Genomic DNA, 20,545 nt, shown 5'->3' with positions numbered 1-20,545 from the left:
ATCGAAGACAAACTATGTAAGTAACACTTGTAGGCAGAAAATATAACAATATTCACGGTCTTGTCTTTTTTTCCCCCTTTTTTTTAGGGTGCTGTGTGAATTGCGTTTGCCTTCATTTCAATGGTGTATTGGAAGTGCAATACGTGTTACTTTGGAATTCCGAAAATTACAACAGTCATTATGATTTGAATACTTGAGGACAACAGCAAACAAGTAAGTCGTCATCACTCATTTACAAAGGTCACACTTTACACTAAGTATTTTAGCATCTCCCGGATGTTTTAGTTATGTCTGAGCTTCATGCTAACATACAATGCTAACAAACCTAGATCAATGTTGCAGTATTATAGCTCCGATATTTGACCACAAACTTTGCAGCAACACTTGTAGGCAGAACATATAGCAATACTCATGGGCATAGTATCTGTACTAAAAACTGATTGAAGCTTTGTGGCTCACACTTTGTATTATACTAAAGCATGAAATCATGATGTAGAATTTTTTTCCTGTAATTCTTTACACTCTTTTCAATTATGGTATTTCTGTAGGTTTTATAAAGTAAAAAACAAACAAAATAAACTACTTTTGTCATTGTATTTTTTTTTAGGGGCTGCACGAATTGCATTTGCCTTCATTTCAATGGTGTACATGTGTTCATTTGGAGTTCCGATAAAGTCAGCCTTTATTATCTGAATACTTGAAAAGAACAGCAATCAAGTAAGTCATTATCACTCATTTACAGAGGTCACACTTTACACCAAGTATTTTAGCATCTCCCGGATGTTTTGTCTGAGCTTCATGTTAACATACAATGCTAACAAACCTAGATCAATGTTGCAGTCGTTATAACACCAATATTTGAACACAAAGTTTCCAGCAACACTTTTAAGTAGAAAATATAATACTCACAGACTTGTATTATGAACACTAAAAACTGATTGAAATTTAGTTGCTCAACTATTTGGGTGGCTGCGAACCATCCAATACAGATTTGTGTAGAAAATGTGATGAATGCAAAGGTAAGTTAGCTAACGCATCATGGAAAACACCAACACTCACACAACTAGGATCAGTCTTTTGTTGGCAGCTATGTCATGTTTTGTCTGAGCTTAATGCTAACATACAATGAGGTCACACTTAATGACAAGTATTTTAGCATCTCCCAGATATTTTAGTTTTGTCTGAGCTTCATGCTAATATACAATGCTAACAAACCTAGATCAATGTTGCAGTCGTTACAGCTCCAATATTTGAACACAAACTTTGCAGCAACACTCGGAGGCATTAAGTATAACAATACTCATGGGCATATAATATGCATATGAAAAACTAATTGTAGCTTAGTGGCTCAACTCTGTCGTATACTGAAGCATGAAATCATGACGTACAAACTGTTTTTCTGTAATTCTTATCATTCCTTTTAAATTATGCTATAACTAGGTTTTTATAAAGTAAAAAACAAACACAAACTATTTTTCCTTAGTTTTTTTTTAAGGGGGCTGCGCAAATTGCTTCACCTTCATCTTCTTCCGCTTATCCGGGGTCGCGGGGGCAGCAGCTTTAGGAGGGACTCCCAGACCTCCCTCTCCCCAGCCACTTCCTCCAGCTCATCCCGGGGGATCCCAAGGCGTTCCCAGGCCAGCCGAGAGACAGTCTCTCCAGCGCGTCCTGGGTCGACCCCGGGGTCTCCTACCGGTGGGACATGCCCGGAACACCTCCCCAGGGAGGCGTCCAGGAGGCATCCTGATGAGATGCCCGAGCCACCTCATCTGGCTCCTCTCAACGTGGAGGAGCAGCGGCTCAACTCATTTGGACAAACACACAAACAAAACACATGTGGACTGGTTGGGCGAACTCCCATGCACCCTCGAGGATCCTGCCGAGGGTGTAGAGCTGGTCCACTGTTCCACGGCCAGGACGAAAGCCACACTGCTCCTCCTGAATCTGAGGTTCGACCTCCCGACGGATCCTCCTCTCAAGCACCCCTGAATGGACCTAACCAGGGAGGCTGAGGAGTGTGATTCCCCTGTAATTGGAACACACCCTCCGGTCCCCCTTCTTAAAGAGGGGAAGCACCACCCCAGTCTGCCAATCCAGAGGCACCGTCCCCGATGTCCACGCAATGCTGTAGAGGCGTGTCAGCCATGACAGCCCCACAACATCCATGGCCTTTAAGAACTCCGGGCGGATCTCATCCACCCTCGGGGCCTTGCCACCGAGGAGTCTTTTAACTACCTCAGTGACTTCAACCTCCGAGATTGGAGAGTCTGCCTCAGAGTCCCCAGGCCCTGCTTCCACAATGGAAGGCGTGTCGGTGGAATTGAGGAGGTCTTCGAAGTATTCCCCCCACCGACTCACGACATCCCGAGTCGAGGTCAGCAGCACACCATCTCCACTGTAAACAGTGTTGACCGTGCACTGCTTCCCCCTCCTGAGACGCTGGATGGTGGACCAGAATTTCCTCGAAGCCGTCTGGAAGTCATTCTCCATGGCCTTGCCAAACTCCTCCCACGCCCGAGTTTTTGCCTCAGCAACCGCCGAAGCCGCGTTCCGATTGGCCATCCGGTACCGGTCAGCTGCCTCCGGAGTCCCGCAGGCCAAAAAGGCCCTATAGGACTCCTTCTTCAGCTTGACGACATCCCTTACCGCCGGTGTCCACCACCGGGTTCGGGGATTGCCGCCACGACAGGCACCAACAACCTTATGGCCACAGCTCCGGTCGGCTGCCTCAACAATGGAGGCGCGGAACAAGGTCCACTCGGACTCAATGTCCCCCGCCTCCCCCGGGACGTGGAAAAAGCTCTGCCGGAGGTGGGAATAGAAGCTCTTCCTGACAGGGGATTCTGACAGACGTTCCCAGCAGACCCTCACAGAGCGTTTGGGCCTGCCAGGTCGGACCGGCATCTTCCCCCACCATCGGAGCCAACCCACCACCAGGTGGTGATCAGTTGACAGCTCCGCCCCTCTCTTCACCCGAGTGTCCAAAACATGCGGCCGCAAATCCGATGACACGACTACAAGGTAGATCAACGAACTGCGGCCTAGGGTGTCCTGGTGCCAAGTGCACACATGGATACCCTTATGCTTGAACATGGTGTTCATTATAGAAAATCCGTGTCGAGCACAGAATTTCAATAATAGAACACCGCTCGGGTTCAGATCGGGGGGGCCGTTTCACCCAATCACTCCCTTTCAGGTCTCACTGTCATTGCCCACGTGAGCATTGAAGTCACCCAGTAGAACGATGGAGTCCCCAGAAGGAGTGCTCTCCAGCACTTCCTCCAGGGACTCTAAGAAGGGTGGGTACTCTGAGCTGCCGTTCGGTGCATAGAAACAACAGTCAGGACCCGTCCCCCCCACCCGAAGGCGGAGGGAGGCTACCCTCTCGCTCACCGGGGTAAACCCCAATGTGCAGGCGCCCAGCCGGGGGGGGATAATAAGTATGCCAACACCTGCTCGACGCCTCTGCCCGTGGGCAACTCCAGAGTGGAAGAGAGTCCAGCCCCTCTCGAGAGGACTTGTACCAGAGCCCAAACTATGTGTGGAGGCAAGTCCGACTGTCTAGTCGGAACCTTTCTGACTCACACACCAGCTCGGGCTCCTTTCCAGCCAGAGAGGTGACATTCTATGTCCCTAGAGCCAGCCTCTGCAGCCGGGGATTGGACCGCCAAATTCCCCGCCTTTGGCCGCCGCCCAGCTCACTATGCACCCGACCCCTTTGGCCCCTCCTATAGGTGGTGAGCCCATTGGAAGAGGGACCCATGTTTTCTTTTCGGCTATGCCCGACCGGACCCCATGAGCAAAGGCCCGGCCACCAGGCGCTCGCCTTCGAGCCCCACCTCCAGGCCTGGCTCCAGAGAGGGGCCCCGGTGACCCACGTCCGGGCGAGGGAAAACGACGTCCATTTATTGTAATCATCAGGGGTCTTCTGAGCCGTGCTTTGTCTGGCCCCTCACCTAGGACCCTTCTGCCATGGGTGACCCTCCCAGGGGCATGAAGTCCCAGACAACATGGCTCCTAGGATCATAGTGGCACGCAAACCCCTCCACCACGATAAGGTGATGACTCACGGAGGGGTGCGTGAATTGCATTTGCCTTTATTTTAATTGTGTACTGTAAGTTCCATTTGTGTTCATTTGGAGTTTTGAAAATGTCAGCCGTTATGATCTGAATATTTAAAGAAATCAGCAAACAAGTAAGTCATTACAACTCATTTACAAAGGTCACACTTTACGCCAAGTATTTTAGCATCTATCGAATGTTTTAATTTTGTCTGAGCTTAATGCTAACATACAGTGCTAACAAACCTAGATCTATGTTGCAATTGTTAAAACACCAGTATTTGATCACAAACTTTCCAGCAAAACTTTTAAGTAGAAAATATAATACTCACAGACTTGTATTATGAACACTAAAAACTGATTGAAATTTAGTTGCTCAACTATTTGGGTGGCTGCGAACCATCTAATACAGATTTGTGTAGAAAATGTGATGAATGCAAAGGTAAGTTAGCTAACGCATCATGGAAAACACCATTGACAGACTCACACAACTAGCATCAGTCTTTTGTTGGCGGCTGTCATGTGCCTGCACATTGTTGAAACAGCCTGCCCTGCCCAGCCGGCCTTGACTCCGAGGAATCCAACAACTTCAGACCCATTTCTAATCTCACATTTCTATCAAAACTACTGGAAAAAGCAGTCATATCTCAACTCAAGACCCACCTCTCTAATGACCTGTACTAACCATTATAATTTGGTTTCCGGAAACATACCAGGACTGAAAAGGCCCTACATAAGTCACAAACAATCTCCTGCTTTCCTCTGACTGCTTTGGATGGGCCTGAATGTCTCCAGTACTGCCTCTGATGAGCCTGGACAAAGTCAAAACAATCTCAACTGAACTTGGACCACGCCAGGTCTGCCTCGAATGTGCCTGGACCACGCCAGGTCTGCCTCGAATGTGCCTGGACCACGCCAGGTCTGCCTCAAATGCGCCTGGACCACGCCAGGACTGCCTCGAATGCGCCTGGACCACGCCAGGACTGCCTCGGATGCGCCTGGACCACGCCAGGACTGCCTCGGATGCGCCTGGACCACGCCAGGACTGCCTCGGATGCGCCTGGACCACGCCAGGACTGCCTCGGATGCGCCTGGACCACGCCAGGACTGCCTCGGATGCGCCTGGATCACGCCAGGACTGCCTTAGATGTGCCTGGACAAAGATAGGACTCCCACAGATGCATTTGGACGAAGCCAGGACTGCCTCGGACGCGCCTGGACGAAGCCAGGACTGCCTCGGACGTGCCTGGACGAAGGCAGGATTGCCTCGGACGCGCCTGGACGAAGGCAGGACTGCCTCGGACGCGCCTGGACGAAGGCAGGACTGCCTCGGACGCGCCTGGACGAAGCCAGGAATGCCTCGGACGCGCCTGGACCTGGCCAGGACTGCCTCGGACGCGCCCGGACCCGGCCAGGACTGCCTCGGACGCGCCCGGACCCGGCCAGGACCGCCTCGGACGCGCCCGGACCCGGCCAGGACCGCCTCGGACGCGCCCGGACCCGGCCAGGACCGCCTCGGACGCGCCCGGACCCGGCCAGGACCGCCTCGGACGCGCCCGGACCCGGCCAGGACCGCCTCGGACGCGCCCGGACCCGGCCAGGACCGCCTCGGACGCGCCCGGACCCGGCCAGGACCGCCTCGGACGCGCCCGGACCCGGCCAGGACCGCCTCGGACGCGCCCGGACCCGGCCAGGACCGCCTCGGACGCGCCCGGACCCGGCCAGGACCGCCTCTGACGCGCCCGGACCCGGCCAGGACCGCCTCTGACGCGCCCGGACCCGGCCAGGACCGCCTCTGACGCGCCCGGACCCGGCCAGGACCGCCTCTGACGCGCCCGGACCCGGCCAGGACCGCCTCTGACGCGCCCGGACCCGGCCAGGACCGCCTCTGACGCGCCCGGACCCTGCCAGGACCGCCTCTGACGCGCCCGGACCCAGCCAGGACCGCCTCTGACGCGCCCGGACCCAGCCAGGACCGCCTCGGACGCGCCCGGACCCAGCCAGGACTGCCTCGGACGCGCCCGGACCAGGGATGAAAATTTTCCGTGGATCCCCAGAGTTCCATGTTTTTTCCATTGTTCTTCTTGTGAATCGTGTCAATCAATTGAGAGAATTATTTATATATACGGGGGTGCTTCCAGTGGGCTCACCTTCTGTGAGAGGGGCCAAAGTAAACAGGTGCAACGTAAGTTGGCCGGTGGCCACAGGCAAGGATATCTGGCTGCAGAAGCTAGTTCTTGGGACATGGAATGTCACCTCTCTAGCTGGAAAGTAGCCAAAGCTGGTGTGCGAGGCAGAAATGTTCCGACCATATATAGGCGAATTTACCCCCACATACAGTTTGGGTTCCGGTCTAAGCCCTCTCAAGAGAGGTTGTACTCTCTTCCACTCTGGAGTTGCCCACAGTGAAAGGCATCGAGCAGGTGTGGGTATTATTGCCCCTCAAGCTGGGCGCCTGCATATTGTGGTTCACCCCGGTGAGTGAAAGGGTAGCCTTCCTCCACCTTCGGGTGGGGAGGGACGGGTTCTGACTGTGGTTTGCGTCTATGCACGGCAGGTCAAAGTACCCACCCTTTTTGGAGTCTTTAGAAGAATTGCTGTAGGGCGTTCCTTCTGGGGAATCGTTCTAGAGTGTGACTTCAATGCTCACGTGGGGAATGCTGTCATTGCCCACGTGAGCACCATTGAAGTGAGACCTGGAAGGGCGTGATTGGGAGGAACTGCCCCTCCCGATCTGAACCCGCGCGGTGTTCTATTATTGCACTTCTGTGTTTTACATGGATTGTCAATAATGAACATCATGTTCAAGCATAAGGGTGTCTATGTGTGCACTTGGCACCAGGACACCCTAGGCCACAGTTCGATGATCGACTTTGTTTTCGTGTCATCGGATTTGCGGCCGCATGTTGTGGACACCCAGGCGAAGAGAGGGGCGGAGCTGTCAACTGATCACCTCCTGGTGGTTGGTTGGCTCCGATGGTGGGGGATGATGCCGGTCCGACCTGGCAGGCCCAAACGTACTGTGAGGGCCTGCTGGGAACGTCTGGCAGAATCCCCTGTCAGGAAGAGCTTCTATTCCCACCTCCGGCAGTGCTTTTCCCACGTCTCAGAGGAAGCGGGGAACTTTGAGTCCGAGTGGACCATGTTCCGTGCCTCCATTGTTGATGTAGCCCACCGGTGCTGTGGCCGTAAGGTGGTTGGTACCTGTCGTGGCGGCAATCCCCGAACCGGCTGTGGATTTTGACACCGGCGGTAAGGGATGCTGTCAAGCTGAAGGAGTCCTATCGGGCTGTTTTGGCCTGCGGGACTCCAGATGAAGCCGACAGGTTTGGGATGGCCAAGCGGTGGAAATTCTGCTTTTCCATCTGGCATCTCAGGAAGGAAAGCAGTGCGCCGTCAACACTGTTTACAGTGGAGATGGTGTGCTGCTGACCTCAACTCGGGACGTTGCGAGTCGGTGGGGAGAATACTTTGTAGACCTCCTCAATTTCGACACGCCTTCCATTGTGGAAGCAGGGCCTGGAGATTCTGAGGCGGACTCTCTAATCTCTGGGTTGAAGTCACTGAGGTAGTTAAACTCCTCAGGGACAAGGCCCCGGGGTGGAGGAGATCCACCCGGAGTTTTTAAAGGCTGGATGTTGTGGGGCTGTCATGAACCTCAGATTCAGGAGAAGCAGTGTAGCTTATAGCCTGGCCGTGTAAAAGTGGACCAGCTGTACACCCTCGGCAGGATCCTCGAGGGGGCATGGGAGTTCGCTCAACCAGTCCACATGTGTTTTGTGGACTTGGAAAAGGAGTTCGACCGTGTCCCTCGGGAAGTTCTGTGGAGGGTGCTTCGGGAGAATGGGGTGCCGAAGAGCGGTTCGGTCCCTGTATCACCGATGCCACAGTTCGGTCCGCATTTCCGGCAGTAAGTCGGATTTGTTCCCAGTGAGGGTTGGACTCTGCCAAGGCTGCCCAGTTATTCTGTTTATAACTTTTATGGACAGAATTTCTAGGCACAGCCAAGGCGGTGAAGGTGTCCGGTTTGGGGACCTCAGCATTGCGTCTCTGCTTTTTGCAAGCCGTGACCTCCAGCCCTCACTGGAGCGGTTCGCTGCCGAGTGTGAAGCGGTCGGGATGTGGGTCAGCACCTCAAAATCCGAGTCCATGGTCCAAGACTGTCTCGTTTGCGCCTGGACGATGCCAGGACTGCCCAGGATGCACCTGGATGAAGCCAGGACTGCCTCGGATGCTCCTGGATGAAGCCAGGACTGCCTCGGATGCGCCTGGAGCAAGCCAAGACTGCCTCTGTTGCGCCTGGACGATGCCAGGACTGCCTAGGATGCACCCGGACGATGCCAGGACTGCCTTGAATTCCCCTGGATGATGCCAGGAGTGCCTTTGATGCGCCTGGACAAATCCAGGACTGCCTCAGATGCGCCTGGATGAATCCAGGACTGCCTTGGATCCGCCAGGACGACGAGAAGATTGCCTCGGATGCGCCTGGACGATGCCCTGATTGCTTTTGATGCGCCCGGACGAAGCCAAGACTGCCACGAATCAGCCTGGACGAAACCAGGACTGCCACAGATGAGCCTGGATGAAGCCAGGACTGCCACGGATGTGCCTGGATGAAGCCAGGACTGCCTCGGATGCACCTGGACGAAGCCAGGACTGCCTCGGACGCACCTGGACGAAGCCAGGACTGCCTTGGACGCACCTGGACGAAACCAGGACTGCCACGGACGTACCTGGACGAAACCAGGACTGCCACGAACGCACCTGAACGAAACCAGGACTCCCACGGACACGCCTGGACGAAACCAGGACTGCCACGAACACACCTGAACAAAGCCAAGAGTCCCACGGATGCGCCTGGTCGAAACCAGGACTGCCACGCATGCGCCTGGTCAAAGCCAGGACCGCCTCAGATGGCCTGGACGAAGCCAGTGCTGACTCCGATGCGCCTGGATGAAGGCAGGGCTGCCTGGAATGCACCTGTTTGAATTCTAGACTGTCTCTTTAAGATTGCCACGGATGCGTCTGGACAAAGCCAGGACTTCCACGGATGCGCCTGGACGAAGCCAGGACTTCCGCGGATGCGCCTGGACAAAGCCAGGACTGTCTTTGATGCACTTGGACAAAGCAAGGACTCCCTCGAATGCGCCTGGACCAAGCCAGGACTTCCTCGGATGTGTCTGGACTAAGGCAGGATTTCCTCAGCTGCGCCTGGACCAAGGCAGGATTTCTTCGGATGCGCTTGGACCTAGCCATGACTTCCACGGATGCTCCTGGACAAACCAAGGACTACCTTGGATGATCCTGAATGACTCCAGGACTCCCTCGATTGTGCCTGGACGGAGCAAGGACTGCCCCGGATGCGCCTGGACGAAGCCAGGACTGCCTTGGATGCGCCTGGACAAGCTCAGGACTTTCTCGGATGTGCCTGGACGAAGCCAGGACTGCGTCGAGTGGGCCTAGATGTAGCCAGGACTGGGTGACGCCAGGACTGCCTCGGAAGCGCAATGACGACACCAGGACAGCCTCAGATGCGTTAGGACGACGCCAGGACTCCCTCGATCGTGCCAGGACAAAGCCAGAATTGCCTTGGAAGCGCCTGGATGAAGCCAGGACCGCCTCGGATGCGCCTGGACGTCGCCAGAACCGCCTTGGATGCGCCTGGACGAAGCCAGGACTGCCTCGCATGCACCTGGATGACTCCAGGACTGACTCGGATGCGCCTTGACGACGCTAGTACTGCCTCGGATGCGCCTGGATGACGCCAGGACTGCCTCGGATGCGCCCGGAAAAATGCAGGAGTATCTTGAATGCACTTGGACCACGCCAGTACTGCCTTAGATGCGCCTGGTCTACGCCAGGACTGCCTCGGATGCGCCTGGACAATGCCAGGACTTCCTCGGATGCGCCCTGACCAAGCCAAGACTGCCTCGGATGTCTGGACCAAGCCAGGACTGCTTTGGATGTGCCTGGTCAAAGTCAATACTTCCATGGATGCGCCTACCTAAAACCAGGACTGCTTCTGATGCACCTGGACGAAGCATGGAGTGCCTCGGATGGCCTGGACAAAGCCAGGACTGCCTCGGATGCGCCTGTAAAACGCCAAGACCGTCACGGATGTGCCTGGATGGAGCCAGGACTGCAACAGATGCATCTGGAACAAGCCATGACTGCCTTGGATGCATGCGCCTGGACGAAGCCAGGACTGTCTCAGATGCGCCTGGACGAACCCAAGACTGCCTCCGATGCGCCTGGACGAGATCCGAAAATTACAACAGCCATTATGATTTGAACACTTGAGGAGACCAGCAAACAAGTAAGTCATTATCACTCATTTACAGAGGTCGTACATATTTTAGCATCTTAAACAAACAAACAAACAAACAAACAAAATAAATTATTTTTCTTTTGTCATTGTATTTTTAGGGGCCTGCGCAAATTGCATTTGCCTTCATTTCAGTAGTATACTACAAGTTCTATGTGAGTTCATTTGGCGTTCCAAAAATAACGTCAGCCATTATGATCTGAAAACTTGAGAACAGCAAACAAGTAAGTCATTATCACTCTTTTAAAGGTCATACTTTAGACAAGTATTTTAGGATCTCCCAGATGTTTTAGTTTTGTCTGAGCTTAATGCCAACATACAATGCTAACAATCCTAGATCAATGTTGCTGTCGTTATAGCGCCAATATGTGAACACAAACTTTGCAGCAACACTTGTAGGCAGAAATTATAGCAATAGTCATGGGCATGGTATATAATGTGTCCTGAAACCTGATTGAAGCTTAGTGGCTCAACTCTTTGTGTTATACTAAAGCATGAAATCATGATGTACAAACTGTTTTTCTGTAATTCTTTTCAATTGTGTTATTTCTGTAGGTTTTATAAAGTAAAAAAAACTTTCTTTTGTAATTGTATTATTTTAGTGGGCTGCGCGAATTGCATTCGCCTTCATTTTACTGATGTACTGTAAGTTCCATGTGTGTTCATTTGGAGTTCAGAAAATAACGTCAGCCTTGATGATCTGAATGCTTGAAGAGAACAGCAAACAAGTAAGTCATTATCACTCATTTACAGAGGTCACACTTTACGACAAGTATTTTAGCATATCCCGGATGTTTTAGTTTTGTTTGAGCTTAATGCTAACATACAATGCTAACAAACCTAGATCAATGTTGCAGTCCTTAAAAAAAAACAATATTTGAACAGAAACATTCCAGCAACACTTTTAAGCAGAAAATGTAACACTCACAGGCATATACTATGTACTCAAAAAACTGATTGAAGTTTAGTGGCTCAACTATTTTGGTGGCTGCGAACCACCCAATACAGATTTGTGTAAAAAATGTGATGAATGCAAAGGTTTGTTAGCTAACGCATCATGGAAAACACCATCGACAGACTCACAACTAGCATCAGTCTCTTGTTCGCGGCTATGTCATGTGCCTGCACCTTGTTGAAACTGCCTGCACTGAGGACCCCAACAACTACAGACCCATCTCTAATCTCACATTTCTATCAAAACTACTGGAAGGAGCCGTCACATCTCAACTCAAGACTCACCTCTAATGACCTGTATGAACCATTCCAATCTGGTTTTCGTACACATCACAGCAATGAAACGGCCCTACTTAAAGTCACAAAGAATCTCCTGCTGTCCTCTGACTCTGGTTCTCTCACCAGCCTCCTCCTTGACTGCAGTATTGCCTTCGACGCAGTAAACCACTCCATTCTTCTAAACCGCCTTTCCAACACCACTTGGTTCAAAACCTACCTGTCTGACAGATTTCACTACTTCACCATTGACCAAAAAAAATCCCACACCAACCCTGTTGCCCACGGAGTCCTTCAAGGGTCAGTTCTGGCCCCCATTCTCTTCACACTGCCTCAGATGCGCCTGCACGAAGCCAGGACTGCCTCGGACGGGCTTGGACCAAGCCAGGACTGCCTCGGACGGGCCTGGACCAAGCCAGGACTGCCTCGGATGCGCCTTGACGAAAACAGGGCTGCCTCGGATGCGCCTTGACGAAAACGGGCTGCCTCGGATGCACCTGGACCAATCCAGGACTGCCTCGGATGCGCCTGGACCAATCCAAAACAGCCTCGGATGAGTCTTGACCAAGCCAGGACTGTCTCGGATGCACCTGGACAAAACCAGGACTGCCTTGGATGCGCCTGGACAAAGCCAGGACTCTCTCGACTGAACATGGACCATGCCAGAAGTGCCTCGGATACGCTTTGAAGATCCCAGGACTGCCTCAGATGCGCCTGGACGATCACAGGACCGCTTCGAATGCGCCTGGACGATCCCAGGACTGCCTCTGCGTGCGCCTGGATGAACTCAGGACTGTCTCTGAGTGCGCCTGGACGACACCAGGAGTGTCTCGGATGCCCCTGGACGACGCCAGGGCTGCATTGGATGACGCCAGGAATGCATCTATTGTGCCAGGTTGACGCCAAGACTGCCTCGGATGTGCCTGGACAAAACCAACACTGCCTCGGATACGCCTGGATGATGCCAGGACTGCTTCGGAAGGCGCCTGGATGAAGAGAGGATTGCCTAGGAAGGCGCCTGGACGAAGGCAGGACTGCCTCGGATGCGCCTGGACGAAGGCAGGACTGCCTCGGATGCGCCTGGACGAAGGCAGGACTGCCTAGGATGCGCCTGGACGAAGGCAGGACTGCCTCGGATGCGCCTGGACGAAGGCAGGACTGCCTCGGATGCGCCTGGACGAAGCCAGGACGGCCTCGGATGCGCCTGGACGAAGCCAGGACGGCCTCGGATGCGCCTGGACGAAGCCAGGTTCTGCCTCGGATGCGCCTGGACGAAGTCAGGACTGTCACGGATGAGCCTGGACGCAGCCAGGACTTTCCCGGATGCGTCTGGATGAAACCAGGACTACCTTGGATGCACCTGGACAAAACCAACAATGCCTCGGATGCTCCTGGACGACGCCAGGACTGCCTCAATTGCGCCCGGGCGAATTCAGGACCGCCCTGAATGCTCCTGGACGAAGCCAGGACTGCCTCAGATGCGCCTGGACTAAGCCAGGACTGCCCCGGATGCGCTTGGACGAAGACAAAACTGCCTCGGATGTGCCTGGTCAAAGCCAGGACTATCTCGGATGCACCGAGACCACGCCGGGATTGCCTCAGATGCGTCTCGACCAAGCTAGGATTGCCTCGGATTGCGCTTCGACCAAGCCAGGATTGCCTCAGATGCGCTTCGACCAAGCCAGGATTGTCTTGGGTGCGCCTTGATGATGTTAGGACTGCCCCGTATCCGCCTGGATGACGCCAGGACTGCCTCAGATGCGCCTGGACCAAGCCAGGACTGCCTCGGATGCGCCTGGTCAAAGCCAGGACTATCTTGGGTGCACCGAGACCACGGCAGGATTGCCTTGGATGCGCCTCGACCAAGCCAGGATTGCCTCGGATGCGTCTCGACCAAGCCAGGATTGCCTCGGATACGCCTGGACCAAGCCAGGACTGCCTTGGGTGCGCCTGGATGATGTAAGGTCTGCCCCAGATTCGCCTGGACGACGCCGGGACCAAGACGGGACTGCCTCAGATGCATTTGGAACAAGCCATGACTGCCTCTGATGCGTTTGGACAAAGCCAGGACTGCCACGGATGTGTCTGAGAAAGCCAGGACTGCGTCAGATGGCCTGAATGAAGACAGGACTGCCTCGGATGTGCCTGTACCACGCCAAGACTGCCACGGCCGCGCCTAGACGAAGCCAGGACTGCCGCAGAATGCGTCTGGACTAAGCCAGGATTCTCGGATACGCCTGGATGAAGCCACGACTGTCTTGGATGCGTTGGGCGAAGCCAGGACTGCCTCAGCTGCACCTGTAAGAAGTCAGGACTTCTTTGGACACGCCTGGACGAACCCAGGAATGCCTTAGATGCGCCTGGATGATGCCAGGACTGGCGCTGATGCGCCCGGACGAAGCCAGGATTGCCTCCAATGCGCCTGGACCAAGCCAGGGCTGCCTCGGATGAGTTCGGACAAAGCCAGGACTGCCTTGGATTTGCCTGGACCAAGCCAGGACTGCCTCGGATGCGTCTGGACGAAGCCAGGACTGCCTTGGATGCGTCTGGACGAAGCCAGGACTGCCTCGGATGCACCTGAAAGAAGCCAGGTCTATCTCAGATGCGCCTGGACAAAGCTAAAACGAGAGGGTAGCCTTCCTCCACCTTCGGGTGGAGGGACGAGTCCTGACTGTGGTTTGTGTCCAAGCACCAAACGGTAGGTCAAAGTCCTCACCTTTTTGGAGTCTTTAGGAGAACTGCTGGAGGGCGCTCCTTCTGGGGACTCCATCGTTCTAGAGTGTGACGTCAATGCTCACGTGGGCAGTGACAGTGAGACCTGGAAGGGTGTGATTGAAAGGACCTGCCCCTCCGATCTGAACCCGAGCGGTGTTCTATTATTGGACTTCTGTGCTCGACACGGATTGTCAATAATGAACACCATGTTTAAGCATAAGGGTGTCCATGTGTGCACTTGGCACCAGGACACCCTAGGCTGCAGTTCGGTGATCGACTTTGTAGTCGTGTCATCGGATTTGCAGCCGCATGTTTTGGACACCCAGGTGAAGAGAGTGGCGAAGCTGTTAACTGATCACCTCCTGGTGGTTGGTTGGCTCCGATGGTGGGGGAAGATGCTGGTCCGACCTGGCAGGCCCAAACGTACTGTGAGGGTCTGCTGGGAACGTCTGGCAGAATCCCCTGTCAGGAAGAGCTTCTATTCCCACCTCCGGCAGTGCTTTTCCCACGTCTCAGAGGAAGCAGGGAACTTTGAGTCCGAGTGGACCATGTTCCGTGCCGCCATTGTTGACGTAGCCCACCGGCGCTGTGGCCGTAAGGTGGTTGGTACCTGTCGTGGCGGCAATCCCCGAACCTGCTGCGGATTTTGACACCGGCGGTAAGGGATGCCGTCAAGCTGAAGAAGGAGTCCTATCGGGCTGTTTTGGCCTGCGGGACTCCAGATGAAGCCGACAGGTTTGGGATGGCCAAGCGGTGGAAATTCTGCTTTTCCATCTGGCATCTCAGGAAGGAAAGCAGTGCGCCGTCAACACTGTTTACAGTGGAGATGGCGTGCTGCTGACCTCAACTCGGGACGTCGCGAGTCGGTGGGGAGAATACTTTGTAGACCTCCTCAATTCCGACACGCCTTCCATTGTGGAAGCAGGGCCTTGAGATTCTGAGGCGGACTCTCTAAGTTCTGGGTTGAAGTCACTGAGGTAGTTAAAAAACTCCTCAGGGACAAGGCCCCAGGGTGGAGGAGATCTGCCTGGAGTTTTTAAAGGCTCTGGATGTTGTGGGGCTGTCATGAACCTCAGATTCAGGAGAAGCAGTGTGGCTTATATCCTGGCCGTGTAAAAGTGGACCAGCTGTACACCCTCGGCGGGATCCTCGAGGGGCCATGGGAGTTCGCTCAACCAGTCCACATGTGTTTTGTGGACTTGGAGAAGGCAATTGACCGTGTCCCTCGAGAAGTTCTGTGGAGGGTGCTTCGGGAGTATGGGGTGCCGAAGAGCGGTTCGGTCCCTGTATCACCGTTGCCACAGTTTGGTCCGCATTTCCGGCAGTAAGTCGGATTTGTTCCCAGTGAGGGTTGGACTCCGCCAAGGCTGCCCAGTTATTCTGTTTATAACTTTTATGGACAGAATTTCTAGGCACAGCCAAGGCGGTGAAGGTGTCCGTTTTGGGGACCTAAGCATTGCTTCTCTGCTTTTTGCAAGCCGTGACCTCCAGCCCTCACTGGAGCGGTTCGCTGCCGAGTGTGAAGCGGTCGGGATGTGGGTCAGCACCTCAAAATCCGAGTCCATGGTCCTCGGTCGGAAAAGGGTGGAATGCCCTCTTCGGATCGGGGATGAGATCCTGCCCCAAGTGGAGGAGCGCGAGATCGACAGGCGGATTGGTGCAGCGTCAGCAGTAATGCAGACTCTGTACCGGTCCATCGTGGTGAAGAGAGAGCTGAGCCAAAAGGCAAAGCTCTCAATTTACCAGTCGATGTACGTTCCTATCCTCACCTATGGTCACGAGCTATGGCTTGTGACCGTAAAAACGAGATCTCGGTTACAAATGGCCGAAATGAGTTCCCTCCGCAGGGTGTTTAGACTCTCCCCTTAGTGACAAGGTGAGAAGCTCGATCATCCAGGAGAGACTCTGAGTAGAGCTGCTGCTCCTCCACGTTGAAAGGAGCTAGATGAGGCGGCTCAAGCATCTCATCAGGATGCCTCCTGGACGCCTCCCATGAGCTGGATGAAGTGGCTGGGAAGAGGGAAGTCAAGGAGTCCCTCGCTTGGTCGAACCCAGGACTGCCTTGGATGCACCTGGACCATGCCAGGACTGCCTCGGATGTTAGACGAAATCTGGACTGCCTTGGATGCTCCTGGACGAAGCCAGGATTGCCTCAGATGCGCCCCGACTACGCCAGGACTGCCTTGGATGCGCATGGACGATGTAAGGACTGCCTCGGATCTGCCAGGACTGCCTCAAATGCACCTGGACGACACCAAAATAGCCTCTGATACTCCTGGGCGACCCCAGGATTGCCTCGGATGCGCCTGGACGACGCCAGGACTGCCTCTGATGTGCCTGGACGAAGCCAGGACTGCCTCGGATGTGCCTGGACGACGCCAGGACTGCCTCGGATGTGCCTGGACGACGCCGGGACTGCCTCGGATGCGCCTGGACGAAGCCAGGACGGCCTCGGATGCGCCTGGACGAAGCCAGGTTCTGCCTCGGATGCGCCTGGACGAAGTCAGGACTGTCACGGATGAGCCTGGACGCAGCCAGGACTTTCCCGGATGCGTCTGGACCGATCCAGGACTGCCTCTAATGTGCCTGGACAAAGCCAGGACTGCCCCAGATGCACCTGGATGAAGCCAGGACTGCCTCGGATGCGCCTGGGCGATCCAGAGACTGCCCAACATGCGCCTGGACGATCCCAGGACTACCAGTAGCGCTTGGACGAACCCAGGACTTCCTCTGAGTGCGCCTGGACGGACCCAGTACTGCCTCAGATGTGCCTGGACAAAGTCAGGACTGCCTCGGATGCGCTAGGACGATCCCAAGACTGCCTAACATGCGCCAGGACAAACCCAGGACTACCAGTAGCGCTTGTACAAAACCAAGACTTCCTCTGAGTGCGCCTGGACGAACCCAGTACTGCCTCGGATGCTCCTCAACGACGCTAGGACTGCCTCGGATGCGCTAGGACCACGTCAGGACTTCCTCGATTGCGCCAGGACAACGCCGAGACCGCCTCGGATGAGCCTGGAGAAAGCCAGGACTGCCACTGATGCACCTGGACGAAACTAGGGTTACCACAGATGTGCCTGGTCGAAGCCAGTACTGCCTTGGATCCGCCAGGACGACGCCAGTAATGCCTCAGATTCGCCTGGTCAAAGCCAGGATTATCTCGGCTGCACTTGGACCTTGCCAGGACTGCCTCGGATGCGTCTGGACCACGCCAGGGCTGCCTCGGACGCGCCTAGGACCACGCCAGGACTGGCTCCGATGCGCTAGGACGACGCCGGGACTGCCTCGATTGCGCCAGGACTGCCTCGGATGCGCCTGGACGATCCCAGGACTTCCCCAGATGCGCCTTGACGAACCCAGGACTGCCTCAGATGGGCCTGGACGAACTCAGGACTGCCTCTGAGTGTGCCTGAATGAACCCAGGACTGCCTCGGATGCTCCTGGATGATGCTAGGACTGCCTCTGAAGCGCCTGGATGAAGCAAGGACTGCCTCCGATGTGCCTGCATGAAGCCAGGACTTCCTCTGATGCGCCTGGACGGACCCAGGACTGCCTCGGATGCGCCCGGACGAAGCCAGGATTGCCTCCAATGCGCCTGGACCAAGCCAGGGCTGCCTCGGATGAGTTCGAACAAAGCCAGGACTGCCTTGGATGCGCCTGGACCAAGCCAGGACTACCTTGGATGCGCCTGGACCAAGCCAGGACTGCCTCGGATGCGTCTGGACGAAGCCAGGACTGCCTCGGATGCGTCTGGACGAAGCCAGGACTGCCTCGGATGCACCTGAAAGAAGCCAGGTCTATCTCGGATGCGCCTGGACAAAGCTAAAACAAGAGGGTAGCCTTCCTCCACCTTCGGGTGGAGGGACGAGTCCTGACTGTGGTTTGTGTCCAAGCACCAAACGGTAGGTCAAAGCCCTCACCTTTTTGGAGTCTTTAGGAGAACTGCTGGAGGGCGCTCCTTCTGGGGACTCCATCGTTCTAGAGTGTGACGTCAATGCTCACGTGGGCAGTGACAGTGAGACCTGGAAGGGTGTGATTTGAAGGACCTGCCCCTCCGATCTGAACCCGAGCGGTGTTCTATTATTGGACTTCTGTGCTCGACACGGATTGTCAATAATGAACACCATGTTCAAGCATAAGGGTGTCCATGTGTGCACTTGGCACCAGGACACCCTAGGCCGCAGTTTGATGATCGACTTTGTAGTCGTGTCATCGGATTTGCAGCCGCATGTTTTGGACACCCAGGTGAAGAGAGTGGCGAAGCTGTCAACTGATCACCTCCTGGTGGTTGGTTGGCTCTGATGGTGGGGGAAGATGCCGGTCCGACCTGGCAGGCCCAAACGTACTGTGAGGGTCTGCTGGGAACGTCTGGCAGAATCCCCTGTCAGGAAGAGCTTCTATTCCCACCTCCGGCAGTGCTTTTCCCACGTCTCAGGAAGCGGGGAACTTTGAGTCCGAGTGGACCATGTTCCGTGCCTCCATTGTTGACGTAGCCCATCGGCGCTGTGGCCGTAAGGTGGTTGGTACCTGTCGTGGCGGCAATCCCCGAACCTGCTGTGGATTTTGACACCGGCGGTAAGGGATGCTGTCAAGCTGAAGAAGGAGTCCTATCGGGCTGTTTTGGCCTACGGGACTCCAGATGATGTCGACAGGTTTGGGATGGCCAAGCGGTGGAAATTCTGCTTTTCCATCTGGCATCTCAGGAAGGAAAGCAGTGCGCCGTCAACACTAATTACAGTAGAGATGGCGTGCTGCTGACCTCAACTCGGGACGTCGCGAGTCGGTGGGGAGAATACTTTGTAGACCTCCTCAATTTCGACACGCCTTCCATTGTGGAAGCAGGGCCTGGAGATTCTGAGGCGGACTCTCTAATCTCTGGGTTGAAGTCACTGAGGTAGTTAAACTCCTCAGGGACAAGGCCCCGGGGTGGAGGAGATCTGCTGGGAGTTTTTAAAGGCTCTGGATGTTGTGGGGCTGTCATGAACCTCAGATTCAGGAGAAGCAGTGTGGCTTATATCCTGGCCGTGTAAAAGTGGACCAGCTGTACACCCTCGGCAGGATCCTCGAGGGGGCATGGGAGTTCGCTCAACCAGTCCACATGTGTTTTGTGGACTTGGAGAAGGCGTTCGACCGTGTCCTTCGGGAAGTTCTGTGGAGGGTGCCGAAGAGAGGTTCGGTCCCTGTATCACCGATGCCACAGTTTGGTCCGCATTTCCGGCAGTAAGTCGGATTTGTTCCCAGTGAGGGTTGGACTCCGCCAAGGCTGCTCAGTTATTCTGTTTATAACTTTTATGGACAGAATTTCTAGGCAAAGCCAAGGCGGTGAAGGTGTCTGGTTTGGGGACCTCAGCATTGCGTCTCTGCTTTTTGAAAGCCGTGACCTCCAGCCCTCACTGGAGCGGTTCGCTGCCGAGTGTGAAGCGATCGGGATGTGGGTCAGCGCCTCAAAATCCGAGTCCATGGTCCTCGGTCGGAAAAGGGTGGAATGCCCTCTTCAGATTAGGGATGAGATCCTGCCCCAAGTGGAGGAGCGCGAGATCGACAGGCGGATCGGTGCAGCGTCAGCAGTAATGCAGACTCTGTACCAGTCCATTGTGGTGAAGAGAGAGCTGAGCCGAAAGGCAAAGCTCTCAATTTACCGGTTGATGTACGTTCCTATCCTCACCTATGATCACGAGCCATGGCTTGTGACCGTAATAACGAGATCTCGGATACCAAAGGCCGAAATGAGTTTCCTCCGCAGGGTGTCTAGACTCTCCCCTTAGTGATAAGGTGAGAAGCTCGGCCATCCAGGAGAGATTCTGATTAGAGCTGCTGCTCCTCCACGTTGAGAGGAGCAAGATCATCATGTTGCCTCCTGGGCATATCCCACTGGTAGGAGATCTCGGGAACAATCCAGGTCGTAATGGAGGACAGACTAATTCTCTCAGATGGCCTGGGAACGCCTTGACATGAGCTGGAGGAAGTGGCTGGGAAGAGGGAAGTCAAGGAGTCCCTCGCTTGGTCAAACCCAGGACTGCCTTGGATGCGCCTGGACCAGGCCAGGACTGCCTCGGATGCTAGACGAAATTGGGACTACCTTGGATGCTCCTGGACGAAGCCAGGATTGCCTTGGATGCGCTTGACTACGCCAGGACTGCCTTGGATGCGCATGGACGATGTCAGGACTGCCTCGGATGCGCCAGGACTGCCTCTAATGCACCTTGACGAC

At 54.8% G+C, this 20,545-nt stretch overlaps 1 protein-coding gene across 17 annotated transcripts in view; it reads left to right on the top strand.

The window, feature by feature from the left end:
- The window catches only part of stxbp5l (syntaxin binding protein 5L), an 89,170-nt gene that overhangs the window by 2,075 nt on the left and 66,550 nt on the right, over nt 1-20,545 (top strand). For 11 of the 17 annotated variants that reach the window (XM_085921202.1, XM_085921213.1, XM_085921215.1 and 8 more), the window contains 4 exons: nt 88-213; nt 608-717; nt 10,488-10,610; nt 10,989-11,114. The gene's annotated coding sequence lies outside the window, so the exon portion shown is untranslated. Of the gene's footprint in view, nt 1-87; nt 214-607; nt 718-3,457; nt 4,059-7,828; nt 10,378-10,487; nt 10,611-10,988; nt 11,115-20,545 lie in introns of those variants that run through there. The other 6 variants (XM_085921205.1, XM_085921207.1, XM_085921206.1 and 3 more) reach the window with 5 other exon arrangements.

Source organism: Syngnathus leptorhynchus, chromosome 9, assembly GCF_054491065.1.
Source record: "Syngnathus leptorhynchus isolate UIUO chromosome 9, UIUO_Slep, whole genome shotgun sequence".
Lineage (NCBI taxonomy): Eukaryota > Metazoa > Chordata > Actinopteri > Syngnathiformes > Syngnathidae > Syngnathus > Syngnathus leptorhynchus.
The sequence above is the reverse complement of the archived record's forward strand: the minus strand, read 5'-3'. Positions and strand labels throughout refer to the sequence as shown.